Below are 19,317 nucleotides of genomic sequence, written 5' to 3' on the forward strand. Positions count from 1 at the left end.
ACATAAACGTAAAATCAGACTAGTAAACTTAGGAAGACCTCTTCTTAAAGTGAAAGTTTCTTTAGACAAACAAACAAAATCAAAATTCATTGGTAAAACATTTACTTGATATGCATGAGCCTCTAGACTCTATATCTAGTAAAAAAAAAAAAAAGGAACAGAGGGGAAGGGGAGAAAGAGGAAGAAAGGAGAGAACGGCACCTTTAATGCAGGATCCTCTCTTGACCTGGATACTGGTGACTCTTAGCTCCTCATAATCAGCCAGAAAAGGGACAGGTAGGCAGACTGGCCCTGAAACTAGCTTGGTGATCATATCAGTAAAGTAGCTCCTCCAAAGTGAGCAATTGATTGGCATTGGTTAAAGTCAAGGCAAAGGGAAGCTTTCAGGGTGAACCTTGATGGGCAGATCCTTTCCTCGAATCTGAACTTCCGGCATGAACAATTTGCTTGCAACACTCATCCAAGATAAGTTGATTATTTTACTTGGATCATTTCACACACAGATGGGAAACCATGTCCATCTCATCTCTTGGTGCTGATGAAAAGACAGACTTGGGAACAAGTCTGATATACCAAAAAAAAAAAAAAAAAAGTGGGGGGTGCGTTGGAAGCCAGATGTGTGATAATTGCTGCACTCTGGGGATTCTAGCAGGAGGATGGCAACCTTGAGGCTAGTCTCAATTATTTATCAAGAAACTATCTCCAAATAAAACAAAGCAAAAACTACGGTCAGAAAAGTTAGGTAATGCCCAGCTGGTCATGAGGAAAAACAAGGAACATGTTATGCTGGCACCTCGCCAGCAGCCCCACCCCCAGAAAGTAGAATTTAGAACTTTGGTGGCCCTTGGAATTCACTACTCACTTTTATTTTGATATGAGATCATTGTGTGTTTAACACTATAACTCAGTCTATTAAGCACAGTTTAATAAGTCAACCTAATATTTTTGTGAAGACTGAGACACATTACGAATATGAATTAGGAAACTCAATGATTTATTCTAAATAATGCAGCACAATGATGCTGCATCCAATTAGAAATTAAGATTAGGAGACTGATTGCAGACATTCATTAAAAACGCTGATTTTGTTAACTCTGTAGATGTAGATAAGGCTGGGAAAAATGTAGCAACTTGTTTCCATCAGTGCTTTGCTGGAGAACAATAACAGTAGAGGGAAGCTGAAGGAGAATTCATAAGCAGCAGCTTGTCATGCTCACAATGACCCCCTACCTCAGAGGGCCGTCAGGAGAATGTTGGCAAACACAAGTTTAAACTTCAGCAAATAGCCAACCACTCTGCTTAATCTGAATACTTCCACAATGTATTCTTATACTTATGATCAAATAAGTGAGGGTTTTTTTTTCTGGGAAGATGTTTGATGTCAAAAAATTCTTCACATGATCACAAAATTAAGTTAGAACATTATGAAACACATTCTCTTCATGAGTGCATCGTCTACTGTGTTTCTACACTGCTGGGGATCAATCTCAGATCTTTCTATGCTTTGAGCAAGCACTTTACTGCTGAGATGCATACTCAGCCTGGTATGTGTGGTTTTAAGGTTTACTTTTTTTTTTTACATTAGACTAAATGCCTAATGACAGAGTTGTTATGTGAAGCCAACGGGTATAACTTCAGGGATATGAAGTGGTGGAAATGAACATCAGCTTCCTCTTTTGACAAGACTAGTGATAACCGGCAACCCAGCGGCTGAGTCAGACTACTCCTTGGCGCTATGGGTTAAGGATAGCGATGGCCAGATCTCCCTCCTGTGGCACTCAGATCCCCTCTAGTCTTCCCTGTTTTGTTGGAATGAAAACATTCATTCTGGAGGAAGGATCCTCAAAGTTATGAAAGTAAGCAAAATTCACAGGTCTCAGGATGTTCTTGAAGCTTGCAAAATTCACCATTCCTTCTCCAAAGTCATAAAAACCCAAGAATGGCGGAGGAGAGCACACTCTGTAAACAGCCTGGGGCCTGCAAGTTGTATAAACAGCTCAAGATATGAAGGGCTAAGGAGTCATTGCCCATGCTGCAGTGGGCTTTTCTAGTTTGTAGTTGCTATTAAGTCAACCATGCTTCTGTAAGTAACTCCTTGCCCACACTTTTGTAAGTAACCTCCATAAAGTCACAAGTTCATTAAGCTAGACTCAGATGGAATCATTTCTTTGGTCTGCCATTGGTGCCCTGTCTTGTGTGAACAGATTCTCATCCATGTCTTCCAAGGAAAATACACACTACCAACCTCCCCATCGCTTCCCCACTTCTAGATGTAATTCCTTGCCATGATGGCTGTGTCTTAATCACCACTCTGTCCTCTGCAGCATCTTGGGTTTCCTGTTTGAGTCATGAGTTGAGCCTGTGGTCTGCTTCCTCACCGAACTAAGGATATTTCCTGTGGCCTCTGATCTCACCCGTTTTAGGCATGCTTCATGTTTAGAAATGTTCCTGCTCCTGCTCATAAATGGCTAGCAACTCAGTATTCTCTCAAAAAGTGTGGCCTGCCTTGGGACAAAAAAAAGAGAGATGGAGAAATATTGCAGAAAATAGCAGTTGTCCTCAGTCCATTGAAATTCTAAAGATTCCCAGGGGATTTATTTTCTAAATGGCTTCTAATTTCCCTAAGTGTTTTGTCCTTTCTTTGCTTATGTACAGGCATCCAATAAGCAGGCTCTCATGCTGTAAATTTCTGACATTCTCTCCCTGGAAAAATCCTCTAATTATAAAGCACTGCTTGGCTGCAGGTGTCAGAAGGAAGAGCAAATTATTTCACTTTTGTTCCCACCTTGAAGTCCAGAGATGGACACCAATTCGTCCCCCACTAGCTAAAGCCTTCCTTCTCTGCTGACCCTTGACAATGACACAGTCTGATGTTTACTCTCACTTCCCTGTGAGCCACAGAGATCTTCGCCTCTTTTGCCTCAGGAATGTTTTTTACCTTTCCAGCTTCCCTTTACAGGGTATCAAGGTTGGCATCTAGTGTTGTTTGAGGCTTTCCACCTGTCCCCAGTACCAGACAGCAAAGAGAGGGTCTGTTTGTGTTGTGAGTGAGGGTGGAATCCACTAGGCACATCCTTTGGGACTATAGCTTTGGTGAGAAAAAGAGAAAAGGCATAATGCAGTGTATAGGGAAATTTCAGGTATGTTGAGTACTAACATTGGGTTCCATAGCAAGCACACGCATGCAAGGTGCTATTCATCCCACTCACTGAAACACTGTGAATATATACTATTGCTGCCCCAATTTTTAAGTAACTTTTCCAGATGTTCTCCCCACTCCAACCACCTCTTGCTCAGTTTTGTTCATTTGCTCTTGTTCTCTCATTCTCAAGCTATGTCTTTCTTTAGTGTTCTCTCTCAATCTCTCTCTCTCTCTCCCTCTCCCCTCCTCCCTCCCTCCCTCCCTCCCCTCTCTCTCTCTCTCTCTCTCTCTCTCTCTCTCTCTCTCTCTCTCTCACATATGCACGAGAATAGAGTTTTAAAGTAGAAAAATGGTAAAAAAAAAAAGGTGTGTGTGTACACGTGTGTGTGTGTGTGTGTGTGTGTGTGTGTGTGTGTGTGTGTGTGTGTGTGTGTAGCTGCTGGTGAAGGTTAGAAAAATGTGTCTGATCCCCAAATTACAAGCAGTAGTGAGCCACTTGACATGGATGGATTCAGGTCCTCTGCAAGAACAGTATGTATCCTTCCTCACTGATCCATCTCTTCAGAGCCCCAGAAGAGGCTTTCGACTCCATAAGCTCTAAGTTATGAACTGGGCAAGGCCAACCTATAGGGACAAAAATATTTTTGTATGTCTTTTACTGTTTGAATTCCATTGACCTGGATCTCAGCACCCTCTTGCCTCTATCAGTACCACACCACTCCCCAGAACTGAATTACAAATATGTGCTCCCATGCAATGAATGTGCAAACTGTGCCTGGTGGAAAGGTAGTTTCACTGATGCTCGGCATGATTCAAAACACTCATCTGCTGGAGCAGAATTTATTTTGAGTCAACACATCACCATCAAGGGACACCCCAGGCATCCTGAATATGCAGTTCTTACTATTTATATCTTTCAGCTATTGACATAGCACCTTCCATCACACAAGCACCATGCAGAAGTGCAAGCTCATTGATTCTTCCAAAGCCCTAGGGTGTTAGGAAAAATTTAAAAGTGAGTATCTCCATTTGGCAGATATAAAAGCTGACAAATGGATCAACTTGCCACTTCACAGACCTGGAGCAAAAGCAGCTTTTATTGTGTTGTTTTTCTTAATAGTTTTAGCTTCCATTTCTCCCACAAGACCTTTTAGTCACTTCATTCTCCCACCCCCTCCCATCTTATTTTTTCCCTCCCTCCTTTTCTTCTTTGCTTTCGTTAAAAACAAATGGCTTTTTCTCTGAACAGAGCAACAAATGAATATACAGAAGAAGTATGGCAGTCTTGCAATGAACCTGAGTTAGTGTACCCACAGCCTAGTATTATACTACCGTGCATGAACCCTGGCACTTCCGCTGAGCAGAGAAGAAACAGAGTATAACACCTAGTGCATATTGTCCCTGCTCCTGCCACCAGTCTAAGTGCTTGTGTGGTGTCAATGCCCTGCGACTTGTCATCTGTTCACTCTTGTCAAAGGCAATAGATGGAGCTCCTCTGGCTCAGAGGGGTTGGCATAGACTGTTCCACACATAGGCTGTGGACAGGAGAAAATCCCATAATCCAGGACCTCAATGACCCTTTCCACATGTAAGTCACCAACTCTGGTTCCTTAAGACCAAATAGGCTTCATGTACTGTACTATTACCCAACTCTGTTCCTGCAGAGGGGAGTTACAAGCCAACCTCAGGATTGTTGTTGGCACAAATGGATCTGGAAAAAAATGGTGTCAGGTCCAGGGCCAAAGAAAGTTGGAAATGAGCAGATCAGTAACTGGAGGGTAGAGGTCAGAAGGATGATGGGGAAAACCTGAGTGTGTTTCCAAAGATACCTGCTTTTGCTGAAGGTGGGCTGTGCATCTCCTAACACACAGACCAGCTCCACAAAGGAGTCTTTCTAGACTCAGCTACAAAAAAGACAATGTTTGTGAGACCTACTTCCATTTCTTTGGACAGCAGATATCAGCAAAAAGCCTCTGACACACAAGACCCAGATACTGGTGGGTAAGAGACCTCAAAAGCTCCCTTCTTACCACAGGTATCTGTGACAGGAACAACAATGTACAATGAGAACAGAGGCCTGTACTAGGCATGATGCTGGCTAAGGCACTATATACAGTCAAGCATTTGTTCTTTCCAATAATGTAGGATGTCAACTGCCTTTGTAGCAGAGGGTACAGTAGTCCGGAGCAGGAAGTCAGGTTAGCTTCTGCTCTTCCAAACAGTAAGTGCAGCCTGCTCTGCCATGTCCCATCAAGGCCACAAAGGGAGTGTCACTGAGCCTGCTGTTAAAATGAGAACAGTCAGATAGTTCTTATTTTGCTATTTCAGTTTTAACTTATAAGCTATTTATAGGACGGTGAGAACTCAGGGGCCTGAAGACAGTGGCAGGGTTGGATAGAGGTAAAAGCCAATGGTCTTTTCTTCTCCAGCAGGACAGCATTGTGATATTGCTTCTTTGGCTGCTGGTGAAATGGCCCACAAGGTCAGCTTGGAACTTCACTCCTTGACTTGTCTTGACCTTTTTTGGTTCATGCTTTCTTAGATGCTCAGATGCACACATTCTGGAAAGGTCCTTTGGAACACACTGGGCAAGCACAAATCCAGTAACTGCTGATTTGAGGAAAGAAAGCTGACAGGGATGCTGGGAAATGGTGCAGCTGATTTGTCTGCAGTACTCACATTAACCACATTAGACACCCCATATTGTGCTGTGGATGAGACTGTCACTGGTCCCAGCTCCCAGACCCTTTCCTAGGCTCTGTCATTCACAAAGACTCTAAGAACAGGAGCAGAGGGCAGGAAAACAAGGGGGCAGTTCTTGTTTGTGTCACAAGAAGGTACCTGTCTTGACAACTGGGGGACAATTTGATACTGGAAACTGTGTTTTCCCTGTCATTGATGCAACAATTGTTATGTGGACTGAATGGGTGTGCTTCCCTCCAGTTCATGTGGTGAGTGTCAGTATGGAGATACTTAGGATTAGATGAGGTCCTGACAGTAGGGCTCCCTGGATGAGATGAGTGTCCTTACACAGAATGAAAGAGAGTACACAGGTCTCTTTCTACGCAGCAAGAACACAGTGAGAACACACCTGACAAGGGAGGAAGCAACACCAGGACCCAAGTGAGTCTCACCTTGATCTTACACTTTAGTTTCCTGCACTAAGAGGAAGAAATTATTTTTAAATACTTTCTAATTTTGTCAATTTTTCAAAACAAGTTTTTATTTATTTATTTATTCATTTATTGGACTTTTCACTTAGGATGGACACTGTCTGGAATGGAACATACAGCCCTAGGTCACTTGGTGTTATTTCCAGTGCTTACCCTTGTATATGTACAAGCAGTTCTGCACACTAGTGTATAAACACATGCACCTATGTCTACATGTTTATGATAAAGAGCTTCCAGACAGTAAAGCAGTCATCAAGGCAGAATACATCATGAAACACACACATACACACACACACACACATACACACACACACACACACACACACAATCTCGTATTGCTAAGAGAAATTGTCATTGTAGATTCCAAAGAGTACCTTTATACACAGCTAGAGGATATAGTATGCAGTGCCCTAGCCTGTAGATTAAGCTGATTCAAACATCTATCATGAATGACATATATATATATATATATATATATATATATATATATATATATATATATACAGAGAGACAGACAGACAGACAGACAGACAGAGAGGGAGAGAAACAAAGGCAGAGAGAAATAGAAAAATGCTTTCCTCTAGCAGGCTGAGGGCATAGCTCAGCTGGTGAAGTGTTTACCTCACAAGCACAAGGAAGGACCTGAGTTCAGGCCCCAGAACCCACCTAAAGAAGTCAGCTCCAGCGCATGTGCTTCCAGTCTCAGCACTGAGCTGGGGATAAAGGAGAACGCATGCAGATCTTTAGGGATCACTGGCTAGCCAGCCTAGACTACTTGATAAGTTACTTGCCAGTGGGAATCCTTTTCTAAAAAGTAAAGACGGGAAAAGAAGGGAGTAGGAGCAGCATCTGAAGATTGATGTGGTTTGTTCTCCACAAGCATACATACATGTCAATCTACACATTTACATGAACATATGAAATACATACAAAAACATAGAAAAGACAAATTATAAAGACTAGAAACTGGGTACGTGTGCATGGCATGTGCCAAGAATGAAACACATGGGGCATTAAAGACTCGGGTAGAAAGGAAGGCATAGGACATGACTTGCATCATTGTACATATATCTATGTTGTGTATATGCTGGACTAAACATACTAAACTAATTTTTGCTCTTGAATGACAATTAATTTAGCCTAGTGTAAGTATATATAAACTTGGTTTTTTTTCTTAACTTATTTTGTCCTGAAGCTTGACTCAGAACACAAACACCCCAGAAAGTGTGAACCCACTACTACAGTGATTACTTGATCTGTTTTGAGTTTTGTCAGGGGTTCCAAGCAGAAGGTGACTCAGCCCATAGAGCAATCAAGATGTGGCAGGTCCTAGGGAGGGTCCCATGTAACTATGTGCTAAGATGGAAACAAGGCCTTGCTGGAGATGTGTCTGTGGCTGTGAGACATTGCCTTGGAGCCTGGCTCCAAGGAGCCTGGCTTCCTTCTAGTCATCTTGATCACTCCATCCTTCCTGCTCAACAGGGACCCTTGGATCTTTCCTTCAAAACGATTGGCAGGATATAGTCATTGCTGCTTGTGGGCACCTATCCCTGCTCCCCAGCTGCTCAGCAGGAGATCCCAGTAGACGACTGCTGCCCTGCCTAAAGTATGAAAGCTGACACAGTTTCAGAGTGTTGCTTTATTATGGGGACAAAAAGCTTTGTGTGTGTGTGTGTGTGTGTGTGTGTGTGTGTGTGTGTGTGTGTGTGTGTGTGTGTGTGTGTGTGTGTTTGTATGTGTGTGTGTGTGTGTGTGTGTGTGTGTGTGTGTGTGTGTGTGTGTGTGTGTGCATGTGCACTTCTGGTATTTTCCATGACTACCTATTTTTTTTGAAGATTACATCTCTCACTGAATTTTAAAAGCTCACTGTTAGCCATTAAACTCCCAGGACCTGCCACCCTCCTCAATGTTGGGATCACAGGCACATGCAGCCATGCTGGCTTTTTATGAGGTGCTGAGGATTTGAACTCAGGTCCTAATGCTTTCACTATAAGCACTCTTCTTCACTGAGCCCTATTCCCAAGCCCCAGTTTTTCTATTCTTTCTGAGTCATTTTGCTTCCTTCTTCCTTCCATCGATGTGGTGGGTGGAGATTCAGCTCCGCTAACAAGGGGAACCTTAGCTGGTAACTTCTTTTATTTTCAGACCCCCACCCCCACGCCTGTAAGTGGTCATGAGCCAAAGGGGCCCTACTAGCCAGAGCATTTTTACCCTGTACTTAAAACTGAAGAGATCCTACTTGGCTAGGTGTGATACCTACTGTAGGAGGTGACCCCATGGGACTACCTTGCAAGTCACACAAAGAAGCAAGGCCTGGTGGTGCACAAACAGGCTCTCCAGAGCCTAAAATTCTCCTCATAAGTGAGAACAGTAGCAAGGGGTGGGGAGGATGCAGCTCAGTGCATGCACCTGTCTAAGTTCCTTTGTTTAGGAGTCATACTTCCCTTAGAAAGCAAAAGACAAACAGAATCACAGAAAGAAAACTGCTTACCCTTCTGTTTCCCCCCTCCATCTTCACATCCGCCAAGAGTACAGAAGGTTATTTTTTTTTCAATACAACTTTCTCTTTTTTGCAGAGGAAAGAAAAAAAGCAAATGTAGCAAGAAATATATTTTTCGTGAGTTTAAAACGAGTTCTTGGCCCTTTTAGAAATTCCCAGAAAAATCATGCTAATAAATAATGGCAGGTCAAAATGGTTAGTTCGGCACCAGCAGTATTTCCAAAAGTTCTTAGCTCTCAGCCGCTCACAATAGACCTGCTGCAGTGGCAGTGTGTGGGCTCCTATTGGACAACAAGAAAACATGGCGTCATCTCATTTTAGTGAGGGGGCAGAAGGCTCTGTCCACTCTGGAGCATAGATTTGGATGAATGTCTGTATCTACTTTCTTGACCTTAGTGCTTTTGATTCTACACTTCAAGTTTGGTATCCCAGCCTGTCTCGCTTAGGTTTTATTGACACTTGACACAATTAAGAGCTACCTGGAAAGGTCCAGGAAGGTCTCAACTGAGAGATTATTCAGATCAGACTGCTGGGTGGCCACAAGGCAATCTAGAACGAGCCATAAGGAGCAAACCCGTGAGTAGTGTTCTTCCATAGTCTCTGTTTCTTGCTTGAGCATCTGCCCTGATTTCTCTCAGTGATGGGCTGTTACCTAGAAGTATAAACCAAGAAAGTCTTTCTTTGTTAACTTGAGTTAGGGGATGGTGTTTATCACAGCAACCAAAATCAAATTGGAACACAGCCCAAGCTGGCAGCAAGGTTTGCTAAGTAAGCGTTTTACTTCTTCCTCTCCTTTTCCTTTTTGCTTTTTCTCCTCTCTAAAAATCCTGTGAATGGTCACAATTTCCAACATTCAGGTAAACTAAACATGTTTAAAAATACTGATGATAAAGATACTATCTTCTGTCATTATAACTGGTATGATTTATAGAGCAATCAGCTGGAACGTGGAAATTATTAACTAGAAATCCAAGGATGCATGAACTAAGAACAAGGTGAATCAGGTAGGTGTCTGGGGCATGTGGAGACCAGCCACACAGATGACATGGGGGCCAGAGTCTCCCTTGTAGGCAGGCTGATTGTTACCTATGGTAGCAAATACAATCAGGACAAGGGGAAGCCTGACCTCCTTGCAGGTCAAGTAACTATCTAGGAAGGTGAAATGAAGGAGCAAGGCTGGGAGAGAGCAGGATAACTGCAAGATACATGCAAACTAGATGACCATGGACAGAGCCAGATGCTTGGATTCATCATGCCTCAGACTTTGAATTTGGCTCTTTCTTACTGTGTTTCTGTTTGGCACATTGAAAAAACACTGCTTGTTGGCAAAGTTCCACTACCACACTGGACAGAGAATATTCCACTTATGTTCATCTGATGTAACCTTCAGGTTTTTCAGTTAGCTTTGGAGCCCAGTAGAATTACACAGAAATCTCAATAGTATAACATAACATGGGCACCCAAGGTCTGGGGCAGAATGTAACGTGACAGTGAATACTAGGGATAAAGAGGCAATGCTGCCCCACGTGCTACGTAAGGACTCTACACACTGAGCCCAGGTTAAGAATAGCTGTGATTAGCATAGGATGGAGGATGGAGGCATTCCACACAAACACAAGACAAATACTCTGGTTTCTGGTTACACATTTCTTATGACAAAGAGTAGCTGCTTAATATCCTCAAAGACCTGCTCATGAAAGTAACTGTTGACCTGGGGAGATAGTTAAGTGTCTAAAGCACTTGCTTATGCAAGCAGAAGGACCAACATTCAGGTCCCTAAAATACACAGAAAGTCCAGGGATGGGGTGGCACACTTGTAATTCTGGCACTCAGAAGGTTCTAGAACTCTTGGGAGCTCTCTGGAACAAACTGGTTAACCAGAGTTAGCCATACAGTTGAGACCTTGCCTCGGTGAAAAACAATTAAAGAAGACATCCATTGTCAACCACGCATATCAACACATGTGTCCCTATACATGCATATATACACATGTGCACATCATACATACACGCAGATGAAAGAAAAAAAGCATAGATGTTAACACCTATTTCACTCCCTGAAAACAAATTTAGGGAAATACACTTCCTCCTCACTTCTTGCAGGGTGATTCCAAGGAACATTCTCTTCGTTTAGGGATATTCTCAGAGGTGGAGAACTGGTTGTTGAATGTGGAAGTTACTGCCTTAGGTGTTCATCCACTTACTGCCTCCCCCATATCTACCCAATGACCCCTCAATTACTGGAATTATCCCAAATAAATGACCCAACTAAGATCTGCAACTAAGGAAAATAAACCAGTCTAGGCATCATCTCTTAAATACTGTCATACGTATGTCTGCTTTTCTGACAGGTGACAAAACTTATCCAATTAAGGTATGTGACGCTGTGAGCTGGACTGAAGGAGACCATCCCTGGAGTGAATGGGACAAGAACATCAAGCTGAATGGTAGCAAAGCCTGTGGTTAGGGCTCCAGTCAGGTCCTGAGGGAAGAGAGAAGCCTTTGAAGTCTATCTTTGTCATCTTTGTCGATAAAACTGAGCCCCAAGCCCAAGAGAACCGCAAGGTTTTGGGTTTCTTATACTCTGACTGCATCAGGAATCAGCAAGGCTTTGTGCCAAAGATGTAGCAGGTACCATTCCCTTTTGCTTCCTTGAATAAAGCACCCAGCAACCTGCCATGCTGTTGTCTTAAAGAACAATAACCAGTCAGCACTGCTCAGAAAAAAACGCATGTGCTCTGAACTTATCCCTTCAATGCCAAGCAGCTGATATCATAACAATCATGCATATTTAGATATGAGGAAGCCTGGCTCCGACAGTCAGGGCAGAGTGACAGAAAGTGGCAGACACTTATTGCATGCTCAGGTTTGCTTATCTCCTAAATCTGAGTTTCTAACCGTGCTAGTATGCATTGTAGGTAACCCTTTGCAGATGCCCTCCACTAACAGCCACCATGGTGATGTGGAGGATGGCACAGGTGAGCTATTGCACCCCAAATTCTAACTTCTTAGTTGTCTGAGATCATCCTTGGGGCCCCTCAGAGCTCTGATTAAGAGCCAATTAAGAATTGAGGTCTCAGCATTTGGGAAGCTGAGAAAGGAGAATCTGGGTTATAAAATAAAGATTCTATAGTAGGCAAGTAAAATGCCACTTAATGTTGATCTGGAACATGTTGAGACTGGCCTGTAAAATCAGATATTTAGGAGTTTAAAGCCGGAAGAGAGTCTGTCCTATTTAGAGAGTCCCAAGTCAACCTGGGTTCCATACTGAGATGCTTTCTCAAAAGTGAAAAAGAGGCTGGGGAGATAACTCAGTGGTAGAATATATGACTACAGTGCTTGAGGCCTGAGCGTTAATTCCCAGAGCTGAAGAAAAGAAAAGGAAAAGGAAAAGGAAAGGAAAGAAATAGAAAGAAAAGAAAAGAAGCTACATATATAATAATCGCATCTCTTTCCTGGGTGTGGCCCACTGAAAAACATGCCATTTCCAGTGTCAATGTGATTTCACCGGAAGATGGAGGCCACTGCTTCTGCCTGAAAAGGCCCTCTTCAGAGGAGTGTGTTCTTCTGCTGTAGCAGTTTTGTTGGCAATGTACTCTGAAAACCCTAGGCCATCATGGAGCTCAACCTGGAGTTGAGCATAGCCAAGACCTAGCTCATCTGTAACTGTTCCCTAAGCTGGGACATCGGGAGTTTCGCTAGGAGACTGCCCCACCCAACTAACATTCTGACTTTCTATTTCATTTTGTTTTCCGTTCTGAATCCATGTCACCTTGTCTCTGACATGGATAGTCTAACTTAGGAGTTAGAATTTTCCCTTTGTGTTTGGTAGCAATTCAGGTCCCCCATACAGGTTGACCACCATGTTTATTATCAAGATTTATTAATTAATGTGATTTATTAAAGTGATTTATCAGTTACTGGAAAGGGTATCTTTCTACCCTCTAAGTTTGGTTCTTGAATTTCCTAAACTCAAGACAAATAATAAGAGATCTTGGAGGGAGAAAACGGAAAAACAAACAAACAAAACCCTAGTTATTGGCATAGCTTCATAATTGGATACAATCTTATTTTATCTCCTTTGGTATTTTGATCAACTAGAGCAGGTTAAACATTTCTACCAAAGATGTTTTCTGAATGAGAGCTGTTGACACCTGAACATACGGCACCAATCATCCCGATACAAATCATCCCGATACTTTTTATAATCTTAAATTTTAGAGCTTCTCAGGTGAATACACACTTAGAAATGGTTTCTTTCTAAAAAGCCACCAACAACACAACTCTTAAATCTGTATTCTCCTTATCATTTCCTCTATCTCTGCCATCCAAAGGCTTGACAGCTTGTTCAGCACCTGAGTGACAGTTCCTCACAACACAGGAACTGGCCCCACTCACCTCTCAAATCTCTGAGAATTCTGTAATCTCCTCTAAGAGATAAGCATTGTTGAGAAGGTTAGCCAATTTCCTGGAGATTAGCAATTTCTGTGGCGTCCTGTTGTAGCCTGATACATGACAACTCTTCACTGACTTCCTTGAAAACCTTTAGTCCACTGCTATATTATATCAAAATAGCTACAGTCACATTCTGAACAACCACTATGACTTTGCGTGTAGGAAAAACTGGCTCGAATGTGTGCTAGCATTCCAGATCAGCTGAAGTATTCTATCATCTGCCAGTAATGACTCTCAACTAAGAAGTGTGAGTTTCTTTTCAAACAGGATAAATGGTCCAGCCTCCAACTGAGAGGTGGACATACAATTAGAAAGTAAAATATTAAATGACAAATTGGATAAAGCAGATTAAGAAAAATAAGTCTTAGACATTTTCTCAGATATTCAAATGCACACATGAATGCACACAGAATCTATCTATCTATCTATCTATCTATCTATCTATCTATCTATCTATCCATCCATTATTTACCTACCTACCTATCCAGACAATCCAAAGGTTACAAAATGCTGTCCATCTGTGAATAAATGCCTGTGTTCCTATGCCCTAGAAAGACCCAGTAAATCACCCATGGAAAACATTCACAACATCTAAAACATGGAAACAGCTCACAGGGACTCAACCCTGGAGGCCATTGTTCTATTTAGAGGGAACACAGAGACAGTTGGGACCTGTGGTGAGGCTTAACCCTGCACTCCACTAATTACTTGCCTGAAATTTTGGGGAAAAATCGCTTTAAAATTCTAGTAGCTGTAAACCAAGCAGTTGCTCTGGCAAAACCAAGTGTACCACCTCTAAGGCAACCTAAAGGCTGACTACCGAGAAAATAGAGCTTAGACACCGAGAGTGAAAGATAGTTGCAAGTGACCCCTGCAGTCTAGGAGACCAGTCTTCCATTTCTTCAATCAACAAACAGCATCGTTGATTCTACCTCCTACTTGGCTCTAACAATAGATGTTCAGCCTAGCAGTTCACAGGAGAGTAGAGAATGTTCTTTACAGGAAGGAACCAGAGACCATAAGCTGTTTTACAGAGGTAAGGCTGACACTTTCCTTCAGTTAAGGGATACTAAATGGGGAATACTCACAATGTCCTTTTCAGGCTGTTTCAGATGAAAAAGACCTACCTGAAGCTCGAAGCAACCTGTGTAAGAAAGTCAGGTGCCTAGCTGCTGTGGAGTTGGGAATGAGTGTGATATTTAGATGTAAGACCATCAGAAGAACCCAAGCAAGGAGCGGCTCTGAACACTGGGTCCATTAATCAGTTCAACCTCCTTCCTAAGTCATTTCAATTTGATTATTCTCTATGTACTGCTAAGGACCCCCAGAAGCCAAGGGCTGCAGAGGGCTCTCAGGCAGGACTTGAGCCACCTCTAACGCGGGCGGTGCAAACTCTACTTGGCTAGATGCAGCAGTTTCTGTGGTAAAACTTTCTTTTGAGGCAAGGGGCAGGAATCTATACAAGAAAGCTATAGAACCAAGCAATCACTAGGGATTAGCAGTGTCGACTCCCCAGGGAGAAAAACTTAGGTTTGGGAGAGCTGAAGCCGGGTGAATCTTTCCTTGATTTGGAAGGGGGTCGCTCATACGAGACAACTTTTGATCCTCTTTTTGGCAAATTTTCTAGTTCCTTCTCTATAAAATCTGTAAGGAAAACACGCCCACTCGAGCTTGATTTCCCCCAACGTTTGAAATGTAGATTGTCTTCGTAGGCGGCTCTACTAGGGCTCTCCTCGACCTACTCCTAGCTACCACAATGCCCCACCCCCCAGCCCTGAGGTGTCGCCGTCCCAGTTTCCTTCCAACAGCAACTACCATGGGGCCACCGCAGTGCACCTGCGCTGGTGTTGGCCTGAGCTACAGGCTGAGTCCTAGAGTACCGGTTTCACGCCGGTCTGGTCTTTATTCGTTGTTCTGCTGGTCTGGACTTTGGGCTTTCTCTGGACCTACAGTGTGAGCTCTTCTGAACCTCAAGTAGACCTGGAGCCTGGGGAGGCCTTTTAGGACCAAGGGACGCCATCGTTGCCACAGTCGGCAGCTAATTCTTGTTCTCCTAGTCCCCCGTGGCAGTCCCCCTTCCCCCACCTCTGTCGCCCCAACGTCTCCAGACATCGGCCCCCGGCCACCCGCCAGCCACTATCACTGGCAAGGGTACAGCTGGCCTGGAGCAAAGTTGGCGGCCACCTTCGCGCGCTGCCGCTCTCTCTCTTCTTCCTCTTCCTCGCGGCTACCTTCCCCCTGGACCCACGGCCGCCTCCTCCTGCACACAAGTCGCCAGGCTCCCCGAGACCAAAGAGTGGAACGGTACATCCCGGGTCACCCCTCGTTCAGCCCGCGCCCTTTGTGCTCCTAGGGGCCAAGAGGACAGAGCTGGGGAAGGGTGGCGCCGCAGCCCTGCGTTCGGCTCTCGGGAACGGTGTACTTGGGGCAGCCCAGGGCGCTGGCAGTGATCCAGGGAGGGGAGCGGCGGGGGAAGCGGCGCGCAGGGGAGGGCTGAGGCGGAGAGCCACGAGCCCAGAGGCAGAGGCGGGCTCCGCACCGCTCCGGGCCCCGCACGCTCCCTGGCTCTCGAGACGCGCGGGCGACAGCCTGGGCGCACCAGCCGGGTCACCTTGTCCCGGAGGTAAGTCCGGGGCGCCAGAGCTGCGCGGGAGGACCCCGGGCTGCAGGAGTGGGCGGGAGCGGCGGGCGCTGGAGGATGCCCTGGCGCAGGCGGGCGTCCTGCTCCGCCTCGCAGCGCGCAGACCAGGCGGCGGTAGCGGTGGCAGTGGCGGTTTGCCGGCCGCGGTAAGTCCTAGAGGGTAGCAGTGGCCGGGCCAGGGAGACACAGTGTAGCCCCCGAGAGAGGGGAGATGGCGCCTGGCTGGGAAGATGCAGAGAGGACAGGAACCCGTACTATCGGCCGAGGCTGCAACTTGGCGCCTCGCCACCTTGGGTACACAGGCAGCGTGAAGGGGCTGCTGTGCGACGTCGGTTAGAGCTAGTGAGTCTGTGTCCTGAGTTCGGCGGAGCCAGGCTGCCCCGGGCCCGGCCGGAGTACGGGAAGACCTAAGTGATACGGACCAGTCCCTGGAGCTACCTAGCTGAGTCCAAGAGGGGCTGGCGATCAAGGCATCCGCGGAGGTGGCACTGAGTGAGGTCCACATGGGACAGGGAAGGAAAGGGTCGGGGGAAAGAGAATGTAGAGTTCCGGAGCATCTGGAGTGGGGTGAGTAGGTGGGTGCACAATCGGTTACCTGGGCGGAGGACAGAACTTCTAGAACCCTTCACCTCCAGCCAGGAGGAGACCGGCTTTTATGAGCTGTTCGGCCCCTGGCAGCGCGACAGTCTGCAGCTTCGGAGCCGCCAGTCCTGGCACCGAGATGGGAGCAAACAGATGAAAAATTCTAATTTTGTTGTCCCCGGGCGTGATTTCTACACTTCATTCGTGTCCTTTCTGAAATACTGGAGAAAGAGTGGGCCATCTATGGAGTTGGACACTTTCCTTAAGAAAGGGCTTTGGGCATTCGCATGTTTTGTTGGACCCTAGCAGTGTGGTGGAGGAACCTTCAGTTGAGCTTTGGGGAAGTAGGAGAAGGATCGCTTGGTTTTACTAAAGGACAATAAGAACGGGTCTTCTGACACTCGTTTTCTGTGGGGTCTTCTGGTAGCAGAAGCGCAGGCACGCGGTACCTCAGACTTAGGTGCGCACCACACTCCTGCGGTGTTAGATGTGGAGGTGGCGCCTCTGCGCTGCGGGCAAGAACTGGGTTGCCAATGCCTTTCCCAGTCTCACCAGGGGTTTTGGTGCAGCAAACGGTGGTCTCAGTTTAGCTGTTTGAGGGATGTAGTGGGCGGACTAATACCGAGGGGCTGTTTTTCTGTTTAGAATCAGGCAGTGGGACATGCGTCTGTGGGGCCCTCTTCTGCAGAGCTGCGAGGTGGTAACCATCAGGCTGCGAACTGCGCAGACCTGCAGTTTCAGCAATGTGTGTGTGTGTGTGTGTGTGTGTGTGTGTGTGTTTGGGGGGGGGTGTTAAAAGCCTCCTAACATATCTCAAAGCCTGCCAACTTTTCTTTGTCAAGGTGTCTGCAGCTCGGGGTGCTTGCAGAGAAGTGGCTTCAAAGAGGGAAAAAGGGGTCCTTAAGGAAGTGTCTGTAGACTGGTGTCAGTTCTGAGGAGGGGAGAAGCTGAGGGGAATTTTCAGAGAAGTTGCTTATGCCTTTGACCTTCCATAGGTTTTAGACCACAGGTGCGGGGCCTGTGGATGTGTGAGGAAGCATCTTTCTTTCCTCTTTGCTTCCTTTCCTTTTGCCTACTTTAGCCTTTTCCTGGGGCAAACTTGGCTCTGTAACTGATCAATTGCCCTTCTCACCCTGCCCCCACTGCTTGCCCCTACAGAGAAGACTCATCCTATTTTGGTTTTAACTTTAAGAAAAAAAATCATCCCTGGCTGACTTTACCTGTCTGCGCATGGTCCGGTCTCTGAGAATGATGGTAGTTCATTGCAAGTTGCTAGCCATCATAAATAATTGCTGTGTGTTTTGTTTCTATGCTGGATTGGGTCCCAGGGCCTCACTACAAATGCTAAACACAGCTATACCACCGAGCTACATTCTGGATCCAAAATATGACTGTTACTAATGATCTCAGTAGAATACAGATGATGTCCATACACGGAAAGACATTTCTCTCTCCATTTATATCATAGGGGGTAAGGGGGAGATGGCCTGCTACTTTTACTGAAAGAACACGGAAGGTCATTGCTGGAGGAAAAACATTCTCAATTACTAAGGAAAACCGTCCTTTTCAAGGTTCCGTATTTGTCCGCCTGGCGTCTGAGTAAGGTTTTAGTTAACTAGTTGCTTCAAGAACAACAAAATAATTTTTTTTAAAACAGTGGTAAAATCTTTAAACCTCAATTTATAAGTTATAAGCAATTCATTTCTTTGACATTTAACAGAGACATGGAAGGGTTGCAATGGATTTAACTTGTCCTTCTGCTTTAGCCTGTTCAAGTGAGTCTTATTGGTTAGGGAGAAGTTACTTATGTAAATTTTCTCCCCCAGACACCAAGTCTGCTGGTGTAGCTGCAAGGCTCACTGAGAAGGCTGCTTTCTCTACAGGTTCTTTAGGAAACCATAGGTGGGCATTCCTGTGTCACTTACTGGCTCCTTGGAGGGAGGGTCATGCCTGCTGGGATTTGATACCCAGTGTGATTTTAGTACTGTAGAGAGGTGCACCAGAGAACGTTAGGAGAGTTAGCAGACAGAATGTCTTTCTTTGCAGAGCCCCTCAGTACATCTCTAAATGTTCTTTGAGATAAAAGCTATTGCTGAAAATGTCAGTGGTGCTCCTGGAGTTGGGTAGACTTTGAAATACCTTTATGAAGAGCACTGTCCAAAGGGATCCCTAGTTATCCTTTGGTTAAGGGATCACTGTCACTTAAGTGAGCACTTTCATCATCTCCTCTCCTATTAAATTTTGGTGCCTTTGTTTTATGCCCGTGCAGGCCTGTACATCTCACTTCGTTCCTTTCAAGTTCTCCTGCCTGTTGGAGAATGCAGATCCTCAGGCATAAACTAGCCCACTATTGCAACCTGTGGTTTGAACAGATACCACATTTTTAGAAACACTATGGGATGGAAGGATAGGGTTACTACTCGTCAGAATCAGCTGGTAGCAGAAAATGAGATTACATTGGAATGTTACATGGGGCTGTTTTTGCAGAAATGTGCTCGTGTCAGATATCTTAAGTAGTATGGCTTGGGACCTACTTACACTGTACTGGGGACATTGAGGCACAATGTCAAAAGGTGAGAATATCCCAAACATTGAAGGCAGGCTGACCAGTCTCTTACTCAGACTTCCAGAACTGCAGTAATGAAGATCAGCTGGTAGCTTTAGATATGATTCTTTTTAAAGCATTCCCTGTGCAAGACTCTTGCATGTTTCCAATTATGGCTAAGAGTTTGAAAATCTGCTTTAAAGAGCGTCATGAGCAACTGAGCATCAATCTGCAGCCCAGTTCCTTGGTCATTGTTTCTTACAGCCAGATTGTGTGCTGG

At 45.0% G+C, this 19,317-nt stretch overlaps 1 protein-coding gene across 7 annotated transcripts in view; it reads left to right on the forward strand.

Moving 5' to 3' along the window:
* The first annotated feature begins 15,066 nt into the window (after nucleotides 1-15,066).
* The window catches only part of Syndig1 (synapse differentiation inducing 1), a 167,833-nt gene continuing 163,582 nt past the window's right edge, over nucleotides 15,067-19,317 (forward strand). For 2 of the 7 annotated variants that reach the window (XM_032904372.1, XM_032904377.1), the window contains exon 1: nucleotides 15,067-15,892. The gene's annotated coding sequence lies outside the window, so the exon portion shown is untranslated. Of the gene's footprint in view, nucleotides 15,893-16,016; nucleotides 16,057-16,080; nucleotides 16,408-19,317 lie in introns of those variants that run through there. The other 5 variants (XM_032904380.1, XM_032904374.1, XM_032904378.1 and 2 more) reach the window with 5 other exon arrangements.

Source organism: Rattus rattus, chromosome 5 (genome assembly GCF_011064425.1).
Source record: "Rattus rattus isolate New Zealand chromosome 5, Rrattus_CSIRO_v1, whole genome shotgun sequence".
Classification (NCBI taxonomy): Eukaryota; Metazoa; Chordata; class Mammalia; order Rodentia; family Muridae; genus Rattus; species Rattus rattus.